We start from the raw sequence: 21,949 nt of genomic DNA on the forward strand, positions 1-21,949 counted from the left end.
TTTCCTTCAGGTCACGGGAGCCACTGCCAGTGTCTGGGCGGAAGAATGACATCAGCCGTGTTGTTTAACCCAGTGCTTCTCAAATGTGCTGTGCATGTGAATCACTTGGGCATCTTGTTAAAATGTGGATTCTGACTCCGTATGTCTGGGGTGAGGCCTGGTATTCTGCATTTCTAACAAATTGTCAAGACTATGCCGTGGCTGCTGGTTCCTGGATCACACTTGAAGTGGAGTTTAAGTAGCTATACTTCAAATCAGTGTGCACCGATGAGGGGAGAGACCAGAGGCAGGAAAGCACGGCACAGGCCTGGTGGGTGTGTGTGTGGGGGGGTTGTTGCTCAGGAGGCTGTTGCTTTTCTCATCAGCTTTGGGGATCAGACCCCATCAGCCCTGGGTTATGTCATCCTCTGCGTTTCTCTCCCCCAGAACAGGGCAGAGACAGGAGGGGTCAGAATTCAGCTTTGCTGGGACACCTGGATGGCTCCGTCGCTTAAGCATCTGCCTTCAGCCCAGCTCATGATCCCAGGGTCCTGGGATTGAGCCCCGTGTCAGGCTCCTTGCTTTTCGGGAGCCTGTTTCTCCCTCTGCCTGCCGGTCCCCCTGCTTGTGTGCTCTCCCTCTCTCTGACAAATAGATAAATAAAATCTTAAAAAAAAAAAAAATTCAGCTTTGACCAAGTCTCTTCAGATGGTGAGTTTCAGCAACTGACATCACGGTGCTCTTGGGGGATCGTCCTAAGGCACAGGACTTGGAACAGTCTTGCTAACAGAAAGCATGACTGTCGTCCATGCTGGGTAAAACAGTACAACCACGAGTGCAGGACCCATAGAATGTGACCAGCTGCTTCGGTGGTTTTCTGTTACTATTTGTGAAGTCTTCATTCCTGTCATCTGCTAGCAGAAGAGTGGTGGCAGTTGCCAGAGGTTTGAGGAAAAAAAAAATCATGGGAGGATTTACATTTGAGAAAATTCCATTCATTGACTTAATTATTTCTGGGAATTCAGAAAAGACCACCATGATCCTTTAGCCACGAAAATGCTTGGGCCAGCCTTGGAAATGCTAGAATTCTGCAGTAGCAGCTTTTGAAAAATCCTGTAGTATGCAATTTTGTAGCCTGAACATTTTGCCCATGTTTAAAGTTTTTGTAATTAAATATGTGCTATGGAGAGATAAGGTGAAATTAACACAGAATGAAAATGGTTAAAACCAGAGGGGCAGTGATTAATCTTGAAGTTCTCACCCTGACACACTTTTCCTTGCATGTCAGTGCTGTGTTTTTTTTTGTTTTTTTTTCTTTCTAGTTCCTCCTCATTATGCAGACTTATTATTATTATTATTTTTTGTTTGCAGTGGCAGTTACATTCAGTTCTGTTTTCTGCTTGACATTACTGCGTAACTATTTTTCCATGTTGTTATGCAGGCCTCATAATCAAGTTCATGGGCTGTATAATTCACTGGTGAGATGTATGATCATTTATTCAAACCTTGCTATTGGCCATTTCAGTCACATGATGCTATTAAAAATGGAATGAGCAACACTGTTAGTGGGAGTGTGAAATGGTACAACCCTTTTGGGAAAGCTTTTTGGCAATATGTATCACAGGCCTGAAAAATGCTCATTGCCTTAGAGCTAGTCATTCCACTTCTGGGAATCTCTCATAAGGAAATAATCTAAAGTGCAGACCCGGATTTATGCATCAAGCTCAAAACTTTATGGGGAATAGAGAAAAAGTGGAAATAACCTAAATGTTTAAACATAGGGGAAGCATTATGTAAAAGATTACATAGCTGCTCCATGGAATATTATACAGCCATTAAAAATGTTTATGAAGTGTTTATAAGTGGAAAATACTTACATTATGATTGAAATAAGCAGTATGTAAAATTATATTTATGCTATGATCCCAGCTGTGTAAAAAATAGCCTACTAAGTAAGTATGCATAGAAAAAGGTTGCAGGGAAACATACCAAGGTGTTAACAGTGGATGGTGGAAATAGAAGGGATTTCATTTTTTCTTTTGATTTCTCATGTCTTAAAAAAAAGTTAATTTTGTTCTGATAAAAAATTAGGGCACTTTATTGAATAAAATGGCAAGCATTAAAGAAATATGTGGTCTAGAAAGTTTGCCTTTGTTAATTGTTCTCTTTGCATATATCTAAAGCATGTATTTCCAAAATCAGTTGAGTGTGAGAATGTCAGACCAAAGGATTTTGGTTGTGGAAGCAGTTTGTTTGGAAGCAGTTGTGCATATTTTTCTTTGTCTCGTAGAATTTGTTTGCTTTTTATAAAAAACATACATGTATCCTTACACAGTTTAAATTCTACATAGTGCAGTGTTTGGGTTACCAGCATTATAGTATCTGGATTTTTCTTTATAAGAAAAAAGAGGAGGATGAGGTCAGCTATCAGGAAAACTTAGCACTGGCTATACACATTATCAGACAGGCATTACTATCACGTTTTGAATTTCTTGGATGTCTTAGATGTGGAGTGAAACCCGTTTGTCACATATAATTTATATTGATATACATATTTGTTATCCTAGATAATTTATATTGATTCAAAATTATTACTATTATTATTTTAAAAGATTTAATTTATTTACTTTAGAAGGAGAGTGAGCGAGCGAGAGAGAGAGCACATGAGCAGGGGCAGAGGAAGAGGGAGAAGCAGACTCCCCACGGAGCAGGGAGCTCAATGCAGGGCTCAATCCCAGGACCCTGAGATCATGACATGAGCCGAAGGCAGACGCTTAACTGACTGAGCCTCCCAGGTGCCCCTCAAAATTATTTTTTTATGAGCAAGTTAAAATAGAAAATCTCTACATTTCTGTATTTTTCAAATGTTCTATCTGACTAAATATTTATTTTATAATAATTACAACAGTCTTTAAAACACACAGGTACATTAGGGGTGCCTGGGTGGCTCAGTCAGTTGAGCATCTATCTACTCTTGATCTCAGCTCAGGTCATGATCTCAGGGTTGTGAGTTCAAGCCCCACATTGGGCTCCGTGTTCGGTGTGGAGCCTACTTAAAACAATAAAAACACACACACACGGGCACATTATAAAATGAATAAGTTGTGGGGATGTAATATACAGCATGGTGAATATAGTAAATAACACTGTACTGCATATTTGAAAGTAGCCAAGAGAGTGGATCTTGAAAGTTCTCATCACAAGAAAATAAATTTTTATAACTATGTATGGGGTTATTGTGGTAACCATTTTGCAGTATATGCAAGTATGGAATCATTACATTGTACACCTCTAATATATCAGTGAAAAAAAAAAAAGATCACATGTTTGAAAAACAAAACAAAACAGGAAAATCCCCAAAACCCCACACAAGCACATAATGAGCTCTTCAAGAAGGATGGATTAAATAAATTACAGTATGTACATTCAGTGGAATACTCCATGGTTGTTAAAGATAACAATAGAGCTCCATATTTATTGACATTGAAACATGTCTGCAACATGTTAACCAAGTGATAAAAAGTAAACTCTAAAACATGGACACCATGATCCTAGTTTGCAAATATCATGTTCGGTATTTCACACACACACACACGCACGTGCGCACACACACACACACACGATCTTACATAATATTATAGAAAAGGATTCGCCAAAATATTAATAGTGGTTATCTCTAGGGAATATGAATGTGGGTGATTTGAACAAACTTCTCATTTATCTGAATTTTTTAAGTTTGCTAATTGAACATTCAATATTTACATAACTTAGGAAATAAATTTAAAAACTCCAACTTCATAAAAGGAAAAAAGGAGGGAAGAAGCAAGATTGGCTTTTGCATGGGAGGTGCATATTTCACTGCGTGATTTTCCACTCAGGTCATCAGAGTTCAGATATATGCTTTTGTGAACACCAAACTGCTCACTTTTCCTCTCAGCTACCTCCTTTCTTACCCCATCTGTACTTCTCTGAATTTAGGTCTTATTCAAAGCCCAGATGGAGCATCACTTCCAGGAAGTCTTCTCAGATTTTCCTACCACCACCAACACACAAATAGTATCTTCGGCAGAATTTGTACAGCCCTAGACCTGATTCCTTAAATCTCTTCTTACTCTGTTTGTTGCATTAGGGATATATAAGATACTTAGACATTATTATTTAAGATATGAAGTTATGGGGGCGCCTGGGTGGCTCAGTCGTTGAGCGTCTGCCTTCGGCTCGGGTCGTGATCCCAGGGTCCTGGGATCGAGCCCCACATTGGGCTCCCTGCTCCGCGGGAAGCCTGCTTCTCCCTCTCCCACTCCCCCTGCTTGTGTTCCCTCTCTCGCTGTGTCTCTCTCTGTCAAATAAATAAATAAAATCTTAAAAAAAAAAAAAGATATGAAGTTATGATCATTGGTACTAGACAGAGTTCCTTCAGAATAAGTTTGTATGAGCTTTGTATCTCTGCTTCTCCCATATAACACAGGGCTTGGTAAGTAGTAGATGCACAATAAAACTGCTAAAGGGCTGAAAGGATGACACAAGGCCCCTTCTTCTCCAAGAGAAGTGGTTGCTGAGAGATGCTATTCACAAATAAACGTGTGCTAGCAAAATAAGACACTAACATCAGAGAACCTTCCTGAATAATCTAGTATGTGCCAGGGATTGCAATGGCACTTAATTTCCCTCAATCCTGTCAATAATCCTTGAAATAGGTACTATTAACTCCAACTTACAGATAAGGAAACCAAGGCTGAAGTTTTAACCTATGTCTCTTTGACTCCACAACCCCTGACCTTTCTACGGGGTAGGGGAGGCGCCAGATGAGTGACTCAGGAAATAGGGTCAAAGGTTTCCCTCTTCTGAGGCAGGTGTGCTTTCATGCCAGGTAGCTAATAAAGGCTGCCCATTTCATTTATTATTGTCTGGGTATCTTCTGTGCTGTATTCCATGTGCCAGTAAACTGGTGAAGGGCGTGACATTAAAAAAATTTTAATAACCGGACATTTGGACCTGTCTGCCCAATTAAAGGTTTAATTTCTATTTCTTAGTCCACATGCTGATGCCTATGCCTGAGTAACATAACCCCTCCTTGGAACAATATGAAGCAAATCAGGATGCTTTCCTAGTAATGAGAATCAAGAAATGACCAGCTCTTCCTTCTCTTGTCTTTCCTGAGCATATCTGCTGAACTTCACTGGGCTATCTGCTGGCAATTGCCAATTCAAAAATGAGAAGAGTGGCAGACTCAGGGACGTTGATGCATGGAGAGAGCAATGTAGCAAAGAACAGAACTCCTAACTCATTTATTTAAAAACATTTACAATGGACTTTGAAATATGTTTTTTTATTATTGACATATAATTGGCATATAACATTGTATTAGTTTTAGGTGTACAACACAACAGTGATTTGATATATGTGTTTATTGCAAAAATGATCACCACAATAAGTCTAGTTAATATCCATCACCACACATAGTTACAAATTTTTTTCTTATAATGGGAACTTCTAAGATCTACTCTCTTAGCAACTTTCAAATGTACAATATAGTATTGTTAACAGTAGTCATCTTGTAGTACATTGTATCTTACAATTGGAAGGTTATACCTTTGATTAACTTCACTTGTTTCTCTTATCCACCACCTCCTGCCTCTGGCAAGCACCAGTCTGTTCTCTGTTTCTGAGTTTATTCTTTTTTAAGATTCCACATGTAAGTGAGATCATAGGTTTGTCTTTCTCTGTCTGACTTATTTTACTTAGCAATGCCCTCAAGGTTCATCCATGTTGTCACAAATAGCAAGATTTCCTTCTTTTTTATGGCTCTAATATTCCACTGTGTGTGTGTGTCTCACATTTTCTTTATCCATTCATCTGTCAATGGACACTTAGGTTGTTTCCATGTCTTCGCTATTGTAAATAGTGCTGCAATGAACATGGGGTGCAGATAGCTTATTGAGATAGTGATTTTATTTCCTTTGAGTAAATACCCAGAAGTGGAATTGCTGGGCCCAGTTGATTTTCATTATATGCTGCAGTTATGGTCTGTAAAGTCACCATGAAAACTGAATTAGTGAATATTGCACCATTGTTCCTAGGGGAATACAGGGTTAGGTTCCTGCAAGCCTCTGGTCACAGTTTTTCATCAACTCATCAACCCATAACCTTGTTGTCTGTGTGTTTCTGTTTAGAGACATCTTATTTAATATGTAATCTTGATTCATCAACCTTGAACCCACAGCCAGTAGCTGTAACTCAGGGCTTAAACAAAGCTTATCTGACACATACTTTCTCCATAAGGCATTTCACTGCCTCCTTGTGCTTAGGAACAATAGACAGGACTTCAGGACTACACTTGGGGGCCATTTTAACGGGAAATCACCAACAAAAAGTACAAAAATATGAAAAACGTGGCACTAAATAGATCATGAAGAGGATACTTGTTCACAGTATGAGCACTGAAACAGGAAGGCAGAGTTGACTTATTCAGCCCTCAAGGGAACATGTGCCATAATAAAACTCCATAGACGGGGTGGCTTAAACAACAGCAATTAGTTTTCTCACAGTTCTGGAGCCTGGAAGTCTGAGATGAAGTTGTCGGCAGGTTTGGTCTCTTCTAAGGCCTCTCTCCTTGGTTTGTAGATGGTCACATTCTCTGTGTGTCTGTATGTGGTCTTTCCTGGTGTGTCTGTGTCCTCATTTCTTCTTATAAAGACATCAGTCAGGTTGGATTAGAGCCCATTCTTATGGCCTCATTTTAATATAATTACTTCTTTAAAGGCCAAATCTCCAAATACAGTCGCATTCTGAGGTACTAGGGCTTAGGGCTTCAACATGTGAATTTTGGGGGGCACACAGTTCAGCCCATGACAGCATGTGTCAGGGGACCCAAATGTCTTACTGCTGTATGCATGTCTACAAATGACGTCAAAGGCATTGTGAAGACAGTATTTCTCACTTATCCGCGGTTTCACTTTCCACAGTTTGTTACCCACAGTCAACCGTGGTCTGGAAGCAGATGATCCCCCTTCTGACGTAGCCTTGGAAAGTCAATAGTAGGCCCACACTTCGTCACAATGCCTGAGTCACCCACCTCACTTCATCTCAATCACAGGGGCATTTTATCATCTCTACGAGGAGAAGGGTGACAAGATATTTTGAGAGAGAGAACACATTCACATAACTTTTATTACCATATATTCTTATGATTGTTTTATTATCACTTTTATTGTTCATCTGTGACTGGGTCTAATGTATAAATTAAACTTTATCATAGGTATGTGTAGGAAAAAGCATAGTGTACGTAGGGTTCAGCACTGTCCACAGTTTCAGGCATCCACTGGGGGTCTCGAAACATATCGTCCGTGGCTAAGGGAGGGCTACTATACTGATTTTGGGATTACAAATAAATTCTAGCAAGCAGGTGAATCTGTAAATATGGAATTAAATTTAGGAATAGTGAGGATTGACCATAATTGCATCAATGACAGCTGGTGGGCTGTTGAATTTTTGATACTTGCAAGGCTGGTCTAAGATAAATGTCCATCTCTAAGAAGATAACTTTTCCTCCAGTTCCCTAGATATGGACGGAGATGCAATTGTCTGGGTAACTAAGAGGAAGAGAGAAGGAGATTTCTTACTCTTAGTCACCTCTTCCAATTTCCTTTTTCTCCAATTCTGCTCTTTGAGTGAAATCCTATCTAGCTTAAAGACAAGGGAAACAATAGAGCACATAAAGTTTCTGGCCTCACCCAGAACATTATAAAATGAGCTATAAATTCTAGGAACACAATTTCTGCACACTCTGTAGCTTTCTGGAAAATCGAAGCCAGACAACTGGAGGGGATGGAGTCGGGGAAAGAAGGATCATTTCTCACACCCTTCCAGTGCTAATTGTCTCTGCAACAGGCTCCTATTTATTTTCTCATTCGGCTCCCAACAGAGCCTGTGGGGTGGGCATGGCAGCTATTATTGGAGAAGGAGATTGAGTTGCATGAAATCATCTGGCTGTTCAGGGGTCAGCATCAGAACCGGGGGCTTTAAACCCCTTCTCCCCCAAGCTTGCCCTCTTTCTTTGACTTTTGAGTTGGGACAAACTGAATTGGTCCAAGATGTTGATATTAATGCATCCATATTTAAGAAGATCAACACTTCTTTGTAGGCCTTGAGGTATTTGTGAATTCGCTTACTTTTCTATACTCATTTCTTGAGTATCCATTATATGCAAGAGAGGGCATGAACGTTAGGATCCAAAAGTGAGTGAGTCCTGGCTTCCACCATGGTGGATTTCTGAATGTCTAGAGAGTGCTGCTGCTCAGTAGAACTAGAATGTGAGTCTCTTATGCAATTTTTAAAAAGATTTTTATTTATTTATATGGGGGGGAGAGAGAGAGAGATAGAGAGAGAGAGAGTGCGCCTCATGTGCAATTTTAATTTGTCTAGTAGTCTAGTAGCCACAAAAGAAAACTGAAACAGGTGAAATTAATTTGATAATATATTTATTTAATATAGTATATCCCAAATGTTATCATGTCAACGTGTAATCAGTATGAATATTGTTAATGAACTATTTTACTTTATTTTATGTGTATTACATTTTTTCAAAACCTTGTGTGGATTTTATGCTTACAGCATATCTTAATTTTTCCTAGCCTCGTCGGTACTACTCAGTAGCCACATGTGGCTAGTGGCGACCGTATTGGATGGTGTGTGTCTACGGGGAGATATTTCTAAATTAATTCGTATACCACAAATGGGCTGCGGGTCATAAGGAAAGCCTATACTCTGAGAATACGAGGAGGAAGCATTTCATTGGGCATCACTTCTGAAGGCTTTCCAGAGGAGGGGATTTTTGAATTGGGACTTGATTGTACTTAGAAGGGAAAGGCGTCCTTGACAAAGGTAGGGGCCCCTTCCTGGGGCTAGTGAAAGGGGAAGGCCCTATCCCTGAGCCAGTTTGGTCCTGCTATTCTTCAGTTCGGCTTGAGTTTTGCAGTGAGACTTGAATTCCAGAAGGGACAGTAAGTTTTTAGTCCTCGTGAGTTTGCTCAGGGCTGTGTGCTTAGAACCGAGTAAGCCAATTCCTGTGCTCTAGGAGTTCCTCTCTAGGCCAGTGCTTCTTAAACTGAGGTGGACATCAGTGTCTCTGGAAGGCTTGTGAAAACACGAGTTCCATGCCCTACCCTAGAGTCTCTGATCTGGTAGTCCTGGGGTGGGCCTGAGAATTTGCATTTCCAGCAAGCTCTGAGCTGTTGCTCCTTGGAGAATCAGTCTTTGAGGACCACTGGTCTACGGGATGAGGAAAGCCGCAGACATTCATTCAACAAACATTTCCAGCTTAGCACTTTGTGTCAGGAACTGCTTTAGCACTGGGGATAGTTGTGAGCAAGATAAGCGAAGTCTCCTTCTCCGGTGGAGCTTGGAGCATGGACACAAATAACAGATGATGGTGCCTTCGGGGATCTGGAGTTGACCTGATAACAATGTCCTACCATTTGCCTTCAAACTCTGACACCTATAAAAATGACCGTGTTTTGATATCCAAGATTATTTCTACTCCCTGAGAGAAGTTTTCTGTAAGAAAGGATATACCATTTAATGAAAACCTGCTAGGTGACACACTTTGTGCCAGGGGCTTTATGAATATGATGGGATGACTTGCCCACATTCCCACTGCTGGCTTATGGTGGAGCTGTCCTTTGCCTCTGGTCTGTTTGTTGGTTCATGGTGCTCCATCCCTCTGCACCTGTTAGCAACACTCACTCCTCCTCCAGTTTTCTCATTAATTTCTCTCACTCATCTTGCAGATCCCTGAGCAACCACAGATTCTTTAGAAAAGCCTTCTTGACCTGCTAGATAAATTTCAATTGCATATTTATTATTTAATTCACAGGGCCTGTCACTGCTAGTGCTTAAGTAACATTCGTAGCTTGAATGAATGAGATTAATGAATTTAATGAAACTGGGGAAGGCTGCTTGGAGGAGGTGGGACCCTGACTTACTAGGGTGAAAAGAAGACATTCCAGGACCCTGGCATAAGGAGAGGAGCAGCCTGGCAGTTAAAACCAGAGACAGCCTTGAATCTGGAGGGGTGGAGGCCTGCGGGCACCCAGGCATTCTGTACAAACTTGGTACTTGGGTAGGTGTGTGGGGCTCATGATGGGGAGAGATTGCAGGGGTAGAAGTGGAATTCTGAAAATAGGGAACCCCTGAATGTTTGGGGGCAGCTGAACCACATCTAGCTTTTTAAAATTTTCTTATTTTAAAGGTAGAACTCGACTCCTCAGGGAGCACACTGATGGGTGCTTGAGGGATTCCACAGGAGGAATCATATTAAGATTCAAACTCCAAAGCCATATAAGGATCAGGTCCTAGTTCCAGCCCTTAATAGCACATGACTGTGGGCCACTTGCTTAACCACTTTGAAGCTCAGTTTCATTCTCTGAAAAATAGGCAAAACAAACAAACAGAAAAACCCACCGAATTCATTGTATTGTTTTGAGGGTCAAATGATGTAATATAGTATGAGTTGTCTGGGATAATGGCAAGATACCAAAGATATACTAGCTGTTAGTGTGAAGGTCCTTTTCCTCTTTTCTCACCTTTCTTTTTTCCTTCTCTTTTCATAATTGCCCACAAAAAGATTTTTAAAGATTTTATTTATTTATTTGTCAGAAGAGAGAGCACAAGCAGGGGGAGCGGCAGACAGAGGGAGAGGGAGAAGCAGGCTCCCCACTGAGCAGGAAGCCTGATGTGGTGCTCAAACCCAGGACCCTGGGATCATGACCTGAGCCAAAGGCAGATGCTTAACCAACTGAGCCACCCAGGCGCCCCCACCAAAAGATTTTTAAGGCCTCCTGGCTGGAACCCTCGAGCTGGCTCTTGGCATCCAGGTAGGTAGGACATAACTGCAGTGCTAAAAAATAGGGTCTGAGGGTGCAGGGCAAGGCACAAGGCAGAGCTAGCCACAGCTGGGGGGCACTGGGTCCCTTACCTGGTTCCCCACCGGAGACAAAGGCAGGCCATCACCTTCTGGCGGCTCAGTTTTGACATCTGCAGCTGGGGGACCATAATCCCAGCTGACCCTCATGGTTCTTACTATTTTGTCACTGCCCCATGTTCCTGATCCCCTCCCTGGACATCATTTAGCAGCTGCTGAGGCTAGCAAGGGGCTGAGGCCAAATCAGACGAATGTCACGGAACATGCTAATCCCAAGGGAAGTCATTGCCTATAGGATGACTCACCTCCACAACACACAGAAACAAATGACTCTTTAAGAAGGAAAAAAGAAATCTTCCGAGTGCACTTGGCTGCAGAGCCTTTAAGAGACCCAATTACAGTAAATCTAAAAATAAGGCCCGGGGAGGACCAGGGTACATTTAAGTTTTTCCTTAAATGCACAAAAGGTTTCTTTCTTTTTTTTTTTTTTAACCTGACTAGGGAACAATATAAGTCAACAGGCCTATTTTGCCTTACTTTGTTGTGTAGGACCCAGAAAAGCTCAAGGGAAAGCATTCCTGAGATTGTAGCTTGTTGCCTGAAGATCCAACCCAGGGAAAGTTATTTTTATACCTTGTGGGTTTTTTTTTCCTCCTTTCTTTCTTCTCCTTTCAACTGCCTGGTATTTATCCTCACAATTAGGGGGTTTATCTTGTGAAACAAAGTATTTTTTCTTACTTTCCTGATTATAAAAGAAATACATGTTCATTGTAGAAAATTAGAAACTACCAAAAAAAAAAAAAAAAAAAAAGAAAGAAATGAGAAAAGACATCCGTCATTCAAAGATAACCATGGTTAACACTTCGAGACATTTTCTTCTGGTCTTTTTTTCTATGCTCCTTTTAAATAGCTAAGTCCATATAACCCATATAGTGTTATCCCACAGTTGTAATGGAATGTTTCAACACACGGCAGAATACAGTGCATGCCCCTTTCCCATCATGTCTCACTCCCTCTCTCCCCAGAGGTAAGTCTGTTCATTGTTCTCTTGCTTTTCTTCATCCTTTTCTATGTATTTAGGTGTCGCTAAACAATATGTTTAATTTTGCAAGTTTTTGATCTGTATAAATGCCAGCATAGTGTATGTTAGAGCTCAGAAGTGCCAAGAAATCTTATGGGGACCGGTCACCTGTTGACTCTGGGTGGATCACCTGGTGTGCGGTGTAGATAGTAGAAGTGTTATGCCTTTCTATTTGAGTCAAGACATAAAGAAAAGTTAGGAAGATGCTGCTTTTATTTTTTATTCCTCTTATGCTTGTGATATGATGATGTGTTTATTTCTAGCTTATTCATTTTTACTGCTGTATAGTATTTCATTGGATGGGTTTATCCTAAGTTACAGTACTTATCCATTATCCTGTGGATAGCCATTTGGGTTGGTTCTGGTACCTGGCTATTTCAAACAATGTATTTATGAACATTGTTAGGCATGTGTAAGAGTTCTTCATTTACAGCCTACATCTATGCTGGGTATTAGGGTATGCGCATCCCCAAATGTACTAGATAATGGCAAATTAGTTTTTTTTTTTTTTAAAGATTTTTAAAATTTATTTATTTGACAGAGAGAGAGATAGTGAGAGAGGGAACACAAGCCGGGGGAGTGGGAGAGGGAGAAGCAGGCTTCCCGCGGAGCGGGGAGCCCGATGCAGGCCTCGATCCCAGGACCCCGGGATCATGACCTGAGCCGAAGGCAGACGCTTAACGACTGAGCCACCCAGGCGCCCCAGCAAATTAGTTTTTAAAATGATTACACATTAATTTTAAACTCCCGTGGCAAGTGTTATAAGGGTTCCTGCTACTCCAGATCCTTGACAGTGCTAGGCATTGCTGGACTCTTCTATTTTTGGCATCCTGGTAGGTGAAAATGATCAAATTTTAATTTGGATTTTTTAAATTTCTAATTAGATTGACTGCCTTCAAAGTTTTCTTCTTTTCTGAGGTGGCTAGTAATGGATTTGGCTCATTTTTCTTTTCTTTCTTTGCTTCTTTCTTTCTTTCCTTTCTTTGTGAGAATTCTTTACATACTCTGTTATTCCTTTATCAGTGTTATAAATATTTTCTCCCAGTTTTTGCCTTTTCACTTTTCTTTATTGTTTTTTGACGAACAGAGGTTTTTGAATTTATCAGTTTGATAAATAAAGGTTTGCTTTTTTCGTGTGTCTTATTTAAGAACTCCTTCTCTACCCTGAAATCATCAGTATATTCCATACATTTTTTCTTTCTTTCTTTTTTTTTAAAAGATTTTATTTATTTATTTGTCAGAGAGAGAGAGAGTGCGCAAGAGCACAAGCAGGGGGAGTGGCAAGGAGAGGGAGAAGCAGGCTCCCCGCTGAGCAAAGAGCCCGATGTGGGACTCGATCCCCAGACCCTGCGATCATGACTGAGCCATCCAGGCATCCCTCCATACATTTTTTTCAAAAAAATTTTAAGTTTTGTTTTTCATTTCAGTCACTAGAATACCTGAAAGTGATTTTTTTTTTTTGTTGTGGGTGAAATAGGGATCAAAATTGTTATGATATCTTCCATATGCATAACTGATTGTACCATAAGCATTTACTGAATAGTCCATCTATACCCACTGACTTGCACTGAAACTCTTTCCTGTTTTAGGTATCTATAAGTGCATAGGTCTGTTTCTGAGCTCAATCTTCTCCCAATTGGCATATATCTCTCCACATATCAATAGTACTGTTATCTTAATTTTTTATGATTTTATACTAAGTTCTGGTATTTGGAAGGGCGAGTTTTGTTATTTATTCTTTGTTATTCATCAAAATTGTCTGAATTACTATTGTCCCTTTGTTCTTGCTCATACATTTCAAATTAGATGTTCAAGTTCCTTGGATAACCCTGCCGATATTTTGATTTCAGTTGTATTGAATCTGCAGACCAATTTGGGGAAAGTTGACATGTGTATATTGAAACTCCCTATTCATGAACATAGTCCCACTTTCTGCTTCCATTTAAATATTTTAAAATGTCATTTAGCAAGTTTTATAGCTTTCTTCATAAAGGTCTTGAACATTTTTTATTAGAATTATTTTTGTTACCATAGTAAATTGTATTTTTAAAATTGCATTTTAAACTGATGGTTGTTGGGTTATAAAAATGTAATGTTTTATAAATGTAGTTTTTTTTGAGTTTTGTTTATTGATAGCAATTTTGTTAATTTTATTATTCTATCTAATAATTTATAGTTTCTATTGATGTTTTTCTATGGACAATCATATAATTTGGGAATAAAGATAATTTTTATACCTTTCTTTTATTTGCATTGTCTAATTGCATGAAGTAGGACCTCTGAAAAAAAATGTCAAATTTATACTAGCAAGTTTTTTTTCTGACTGTAAAGGAAATTCTTCTAATAATTCATCATTAAGTATGATATTTACTTTGGATTTTTATAAATGTCGTTTTTCAAGCTAAGGAAATTTCTTTCTATTTCTAGTTTGCTAAGCCTTTTTTTTTTTTTTTTTACCACTTATTAATGTTGAATTTTTAAGGAGTTTTTGTGTGACTACTCATATGATCTTGTGGTTCATCTCACTTAATATGCTATGATGATGAATAGCAAAAATAAATATCTAATTTAAGTTAACATGGCATTTCTTGGATAAATCAAATTTTGGTCAATGTAATATCTTTCTTTATAATTTCTGGATTTGATTTGCTAAACTTTTGTTTGGGGGACTTTGCATCTAGGTTCATGTGGCTAGTGATTTTATTGGCTAGTGATTTTCCTTTTTTATATTACATTTGCCTCATTTTCATATCAAAGGTGTACTTTCCTCATCAAATGAGTGGGGAAGTCATTTTCCTCTTCTGGTTCTCTGCAAGAGTTGGAATTATCTGTAATTACCTGTTCTTGACATTTAGTTAGAACTTGCTTTTGTAACCATTGGGCCTGTGAGTTTTTTTATAGGATGGTTTTAAATTATAGATTTAATTTTTTTTAACTGTTAAAGAAAAAGCTAGGTTTTCTAATTCCTTTTTAGTCAATTTTGGTAGATTATATTTTTCTAGTAATCTTTCCATTTTATCTAGGTTTTAAAACTTATTGGCATAAAGCTGTTCATGGTATTTTGTACTCTTTTTAATCTCTTCCCTATCTGTAATTGTTCATCCCTTTTATTATTTTATTTATTTAAAAAAAAGATTTATTTATTTACTTGAGAGAGATGTAGACAGAGAGTGCATGCTTGCATGTGTGTGCATGCATGATGTGGGGGAGGGGCAGAGGAAGAGGGAGAGAAAGAATCTCAAGCAGACTCCACACTGAGCATGGAGCCCAATGTGGGGCTTGATCTCATGACCCTGAGATCATGTCTTAAACTGAAATTAAGAGTCAGATGCCCAACCGACTGAGCCACCCAGGTGTCTGTTCATCCCTTTTATTATTTCTGATATTGGGGCACCTGGGTGGCTCAGATGGTTAAGCGTCTGCCTTTGGCTCAGGTCATGATCCCAGGGTCCTGGGATCGAGCCCCACATCGGGCTCCTGGCTGAGCGGGGAGCCTGCTTCTCCCTCTCCCTCTGCCTCTCCCCCTGCTCATGCTCTCTCTCTCTATCTCTGTGTCTTAAATGAATAAATAAAGTCTTTAAAAAAATTATTATTTCTAATATTATTTATTTGAGCCTTCTGCCAATTTTTTCTTGATCATTTTCACTGAAAGTTTATCAGTTTTATTAGTCTTCATAAAGAACCAACTTTTGATGTTGTTAAAGCTATCGTATTTCCATTTTCTCTTTTCCTAATTTCTGCTCTCATTTTTAGTTCTTTCTTATGTCTACTCTCCTTGGATTTATTCCGTGGTTATTTTCTAATTCCTTAAGTTAGATATTTAGCTCACCATATTAAAGACTTTCTTCTTTTCTAATCTAAGCATTTAAAGTTACCTATTCCTCCTACAGGTGCCTGGGTGGCTCAGTTGTTTAAGCATTTGACCCTTGGTTTTGGTTCAAATCATGATCTCAGGGTTGTGAGATTGAGTCCTGTGTCCAGCTCCACACTCAGGGGGGAGTCTGCTTGAGAGTCTCTCTCCCTCTTCATCTGCCCCTCTTCTTGCTCGTGTGCACATGCGCATGCTTTCTCTCTCTAAAATAAATAAATAAAATCTTAAAAAGCAGCGCTATCTTTTCCTCCTCAAGTGTTGACTTGGCTGTGTTCAGTAATTTTGATGTGTAGCATTTTCACTGACATTCAGCTCTATGTATGTTCTAATTTCCACTTTAGTTCTTTCTTTGATCTTTGACTTATTTAGAAGTAGGCTTATAAATTTTCAAAACCATAAGATTTCCTTTGTTGTCTTTTTGTTGTTTATTTCCGACTGAATTGCTTTGTGGTCAGGGAATGCTATGTAAATGTTTTGCTTCTGAATCTTGCTGGACTTGCTTTATGTCTGAAAGACAAGGTTTTGTATATTAGGTGAAAGCCATAGGAGTGGCACTTTATATGTTATCTTGACTTCTCCCAATAGAAATTCCAACACAAAATCATATTTATTTAACAAATGAGGAAACTGAGGCTCAGAGAGGTAAGTGGAGGAGGTGAGGGCAATTCAGGTTAGTTTAACTCAAAACAGTTTTCTCTACTCACATAATAGCTTAGTCATTCATTTGGAAGATAAGATTAATAATAAAGTCGGATTACTATTATATGGATGTAATATTATTCGTATTAGGAAAATATGAACTTAAAGGCTATCTGGGTATTTCCCCTTCTGATCTTAGTGCTAGCTCTTCATTAATTTCTCCATCCATTCACAAATCTGGGGAGGCTACCCTGGGGCAGGCTCTGGGCCCAGTTCTGGGTCTGTATCTTGCCCTTGAGAAGTCCATATTCTAGTTGGAAAGGAAGAAAACTTGGGTTGCCTTCCCCTAACATGATTCTTAGCATTGTGGGATCATTTGTTCTTTTAGTGAAATATAAAAATATCTCTTAGAGAACACTCGGAGGAAAATGTTGAATAAATAGAGTTGCTATTTCTGAGCTGATGGCTGTGGTGATGATTCTATAATCATTGTGTATTTTAGGTACCTGCCCTTTCCAAGTCTCTTTCCCTGCCTCTTGGTCTTTTGTTGTTGTTGTTGTTTTCTAAGTAGGCTCCATGCCCAACGTGGGGCTTGAACTCATGACCCTGAGATCAAGAGTCACACACTCCACGGCCTGAGCCAGCCAGGCGTCCCCCGCCCTGCCCTGCCTTGCCTCCTGGTCTTGGGTGCGCGTCTGGTTTCCATCCTAAGCTCTCTCCCTGGGAAATTTCTCTTAACCCCATCATTGCAGCTTCTTCATGAATGCAGACTCCCTCAGGTCTGTGTCTCCAGCCCCAGCCTTGCCTCCACTTCCTGTCTTAACGGACCTGGGCCTCTCAGCCGAGGACACCGGTTGCCCTCGGCCTTGGAGGATGAAGGCTATGAAGGTCGCTGAGCCCAGGGTGGAGGCAGAAGTCCCTTCTTCTGCTTTCCCATGCCACTTCCAGGTTCTTGCCCCCTGCCTCAGTGCAGCACACTCCCACCACTCTCCCCTTTGCTCTTCATTTCCAAGGCCAGGCAGTGGTTGGGCGCTTCTTCATACAGTAGATGTTTCAACTCATTTTCCCAAACCACCTTGTGAGAAAGTCATTCTTATCTCTCCTTTATAGATGAAGAAGCTGGGAGCTTAGAGAGGTGAAAATTTGCCCCAGGTCTTGGCTGGGGATGCAGGCTCAGATCCACCTTCGAGTGGTGGTTCTTTCACCCCATTCTGTGGTCTGGGAAGGCTCAAGATCTCATTCCTGCTGCTACTAAGTGGTGACCATGGGCAAGTCCCTGGTCTTCAGTGGACGTAGTTCTTTCATTCTAAAACTGGGAGACTCAGATCTACCTTCACTTTTCAAAAGATTGTTGGATGTTTCGAAGCAACCAGTGTGCTCTTTTTAGAAGACACATGAACTGAGAAAGACTGGCTGTGAGATCCACCTCTGAGCCTCATACATGCTCTCTGCCCAAACCGGGATAGGCCTTGCTTCTCTGCGTCATTGTGTGTGCACGCCTGGGTCCTAGAAGACTGAGAAAATCACCTGTGCAGAGAGCTGAGGTGGAGAGAGAATGGAGCATTTGGGAAATTGCAAGGACTTTGTGGCTGGATTGGGGGTGGGGGTGGGGTTGGGGTGAAAGCAAGCAAGGCCCAGGTATCCTGCACCATGCTAGAGAGTGTGGCTTTGAATTCGAGGACAGTGGGAAGGCAGTGAAGGTATTTTAAGCAATGACAATGATGTTGACAATGATAACCATGCTGCTGCTAATAGCTAATGTTTATTAAGTGCCAGACATTTCTTCACTAACTCATAATGCACGCAACAACTGTAAGGAGGTAGCTTCTGTTATTAGCCTCATTTTATAGATGAGGAAGCCAAAGTTCAGACATGGTACGTAACTTACCCAAGGCCACACATGTGGTCTGTGGCTGACCCAGACTTCAAAGCCAGGCTGTCTGACTCCCATTGGCCACTGTCTTATCCATGATCTTCTCCTCGGTGGTCAGAGCTAAAGTGTTACCTTGCTCCCTTTTGCAGTTCGTCTTTTAGGAAGATAAGTCTGTGTAGAGGATGAGAGGGAGAGAGATTGGAAACAGAGAAAACAATCGGAGTCTTTGGTCTTGGCAAAAAGTTGGCACCAGCCTTAATCCGAGGGGGGTCACCGTGGAGTTTGACAAATTGGAGTGGCTTTAAGACACTGAATAAATTAGTGCATTGATTCATTCATCCAGTAGCTACTGATTGATGCCTAAGATGTGCTGGGCCCAGAAACAGCCAGGCCTTGGTTGGGGGGTGGCCTGGAAGGGTTGTGGGTCTGTCAATGGGAAAGGAGAGTCCAGAGTGACTTCACCAGACAAAGAGGGTTCTTCCTAAAAGTGAAAGTGCAGCCCCCACTGCTGCCCCAGGCAGAAGGTTCCGGAACCTTCCAATAATCTCTGAGCTCCTACTGGTGGGAGGTGGGAGCCCCATGGAAAAGGGGCCTCCCGCGGTTCCCACCCTGCTGTGACTGGCTCCCTTTTGGCTCGGGATGAGGTTTGCCTTGGCTTTAATTCCTCATTAATTATCTTCGAAGATTAATTCTGTAAGTGCCAGTAATGACCAAAAGTTAATTTCTCTCTCTCCTGCCTGCCTCACTTCTTCAATCTTTTTTTTTCTTTAATGGGCCATCCAAGCTTGTTGGAATGTTTACCAAAGCAGGATAGTTAGAGATGTACATAGATGAATTTACCTTGTCAGAAGAATCTGGAGGTAGAATTAACGTGAGAGGAGTAATTGTCAGGTGAATAATTACCTGGAAACCTCAGCAGGGAGACTGCTGGGGTTCTCTAATTATTTATCTTCTCCCAATTTTCTCCTCTTTGAACTGCCAACATGGGGGTGGATGGGGGTGGCGTGCAGAACAGGAGGTGTTGTTTTCGATTTCTCCTCTCGATTGTGAAATACTTTCTGAGGGGGGCCTCGGCCAGCATGCAGGTTGGCCAGTCAAGCCCTTTGAGATTTGCAGGCCACTTTCACACTCATGACTTCATTTGGATCCTCTTGAGTGCTCTCTGATGTGGATGGTGCTGTTAACCCCATTTACAGATGGGAAAACCAAGGTTCCTATGGGCGAGGTCACTCCCCACAAGCCCCACGATGAAGAAGTGGTGTAACTGAGGGCCAGAGGCAGGCCTCTGATTGTCCCTGACCCTCTGGCTGCCTTCTACCTTCCCTGGGCAGCTCCTGCCCCCTCCCAAACACCCTGGCTGGCTGCGTTCCTCCTGCACGAAGCCCAAACGCTGTGCTGCGAACAACCTGCTTCCCTGTAGGCTGGTGGCCGCACCCCTTCCTCAGGCAGCTCATTTTCCATTTTAAGATTTCCTGTTTGAACCAAAGGGCAAAGATCTCAGGAGTATCAGCCCAGAGCTGGGCTTCTGTGTGTATAAAGGGGAGCCTCGGCCCCTGCCCTCTGTTTGTCCACGGGCCTTATCGACAGAGCCCAAGTCCCAAGTTCAGAGGTTCCAGTTCCTTCCCGCTTTGCTGGGTAAAGTCCAGCCTTCCGTGCAGGCGGCCAGGGCCGGCGGCCAGCCTGGAGCCAGCATTCATTTATGGCCGGGCAGTGCTTCCGTCCTGCCTGGCGAGCCACTGGCTGCAGCAGACAGACAGATGGACAGATGGATGGACGTGGGGACTCCAGGGTGTCTTCTCTCCTTTCCTCCCCTTTGCCCTCTGCCGTGGGCTGACTCATCTGGTACCCTTCTGGCCTAGGCAGCCATATGTCCCGGCTCCCTGCAGCCTCCTCGAAACTACAGAGTGTCTTTGGGGGAGCCAGTCCGGCCCTGCAGGCCAGCCCGTGCACCCACACTCACTCTCGCGTTCCTGCACAAGCACACGAGCCCGGCTAACGCCAGGGATCTCCACAGCTGAGTCCTTTCCCAGAGAGAGGCACTTAACTGGTGCCATTTTTATGGGGCATAATGAGGACTATCTCTGGAAGAACAGCCTGCTGGTTCGAAGGCCCTTTCATCTCCTAGTCTCATCTGATCTGCGGGACCATCAGGAGTCATCCAGATAGTCATCGCCTCCATTGTACAGATGAGCAAATGGAGCTCAGAATCAATGGCTTTGTTCCATCAGCCCTTTCTTCAATTAGAGGAGACAGAGATGCTGTCCCTGTTTAGGTTGCTCAGAAATCAGAGAACAAAATCAGTGATTGCAGGGAAGGGCACAGAATGCCAGAAGAAGCACCCTGGGGTGCTGTGGGAGCAGGGAGCTGGGGTGTGGGGTGTGGGCTCAGGAGATGCCTCCAAAAGATTTGTCCAAAACCCCCTTTGAAGCACGAGGAGGCCCAGAGCAGGATTGTGGCCCTCACTGGTATTGACAGAACATTCCCCACCTATCAGAGTCCCCGCACAAATGATCCTCGAGGGTCCTTTTACATAGACTCCCACAAGACTATATGTCTCTCCTGGAATGTCAGCCCCACAAGAGGAGGGGCTTCATCTGTTTTGTGAACTGCTTTATCTCCAGGGCCTAAAATGGAGCCTGGCCCGAGGCACTCGATAAATATTTGCTGTTGAATGAATAGACACACGAGCGCTCACACACACTCACACACACGATGTATACGTGCCACTTTATATCTCAGAACTGTAGAATCCACAAGCTGAAGGAAGCTCCTAGAATAGTACAGATTGCTAGTGGGGGGCAGACCCAGAGGCAGAGCCATAGAGACGTGATCTGAGCCTCCTCTGTGTCCCCAGAAGACCATGGGACCAGGTGTTGGTGTTGGGGCACCCACGTTCTTGTCCCATTTACATCTTCCAACTTTGGGTGACCTTATTTTGCCCCACTATAGAATAAGAAGGTCCTGTTGGCTGACCCTGGGAAGCCCCTTTCCTGCCCCAACATTTGGCGAGTCTGGGAATGGGAGAGTGGCATTGGGCAGGAATTTCTCGAAGCTAAAGAGACTCCTCTTTCCAGTCTGAGAAGGCAGTCTGGTCTCCCTTTGCCAACCTTTGTGGCCAGAAAGATGCCTGGCCTGTGGTCACAGCTGCCAGAGCTCTGGGATCCTGCCCGCCTCCCCACTGGCCTGACCTACTCCCTGCTGGAATGGGTCCTGCCCACCCACCGATGTGGCTCGACCCATTCTGAGCCCAGCCTCCTCATTCCCTTTGTCAGAATGTGATATCTGGGACCTGAGGAGCCTGGGGATGATGAGGTATTGCTGGGCTATCCTAGCCTGTGGTCATTCTAGAGCCCCATGGCCTGTGCAGTGTCCTGACCCAAAGATGCCCAGCCTGACCTGCCCTTTCTCCTTCCTCCCTCATAGCTGCTGAGCTGTGGTCTGCAGCAGGATTTCTCTTGAGGCTCAGAGATTGCAGCACTGCTGGGAAAGACCTGGAGCCCCCAAAAGGCCCTGCAGCCAGCATCCTCCCTGTAGAGCACCGTTTAGAGAGGTCATGGGCAAGAAAGATGCTCCATCTCTCTGCCC

The sequence above is a fragment of the Halichoerus grypus genome, chromosome 14 (assembly GCF_964656455.1).
Source record: "Halichoerus grypus chromosome 14, mHalGry1.hap1.1, whole genome shotgun sequence".
NCBI classification, from domain to species: domain Eukaryota; kingdom Metazoa; phylum Chordata; class Mammalia; order Carnivora; family Phocidae; genus Halichoerus; species Halichoerus grypus.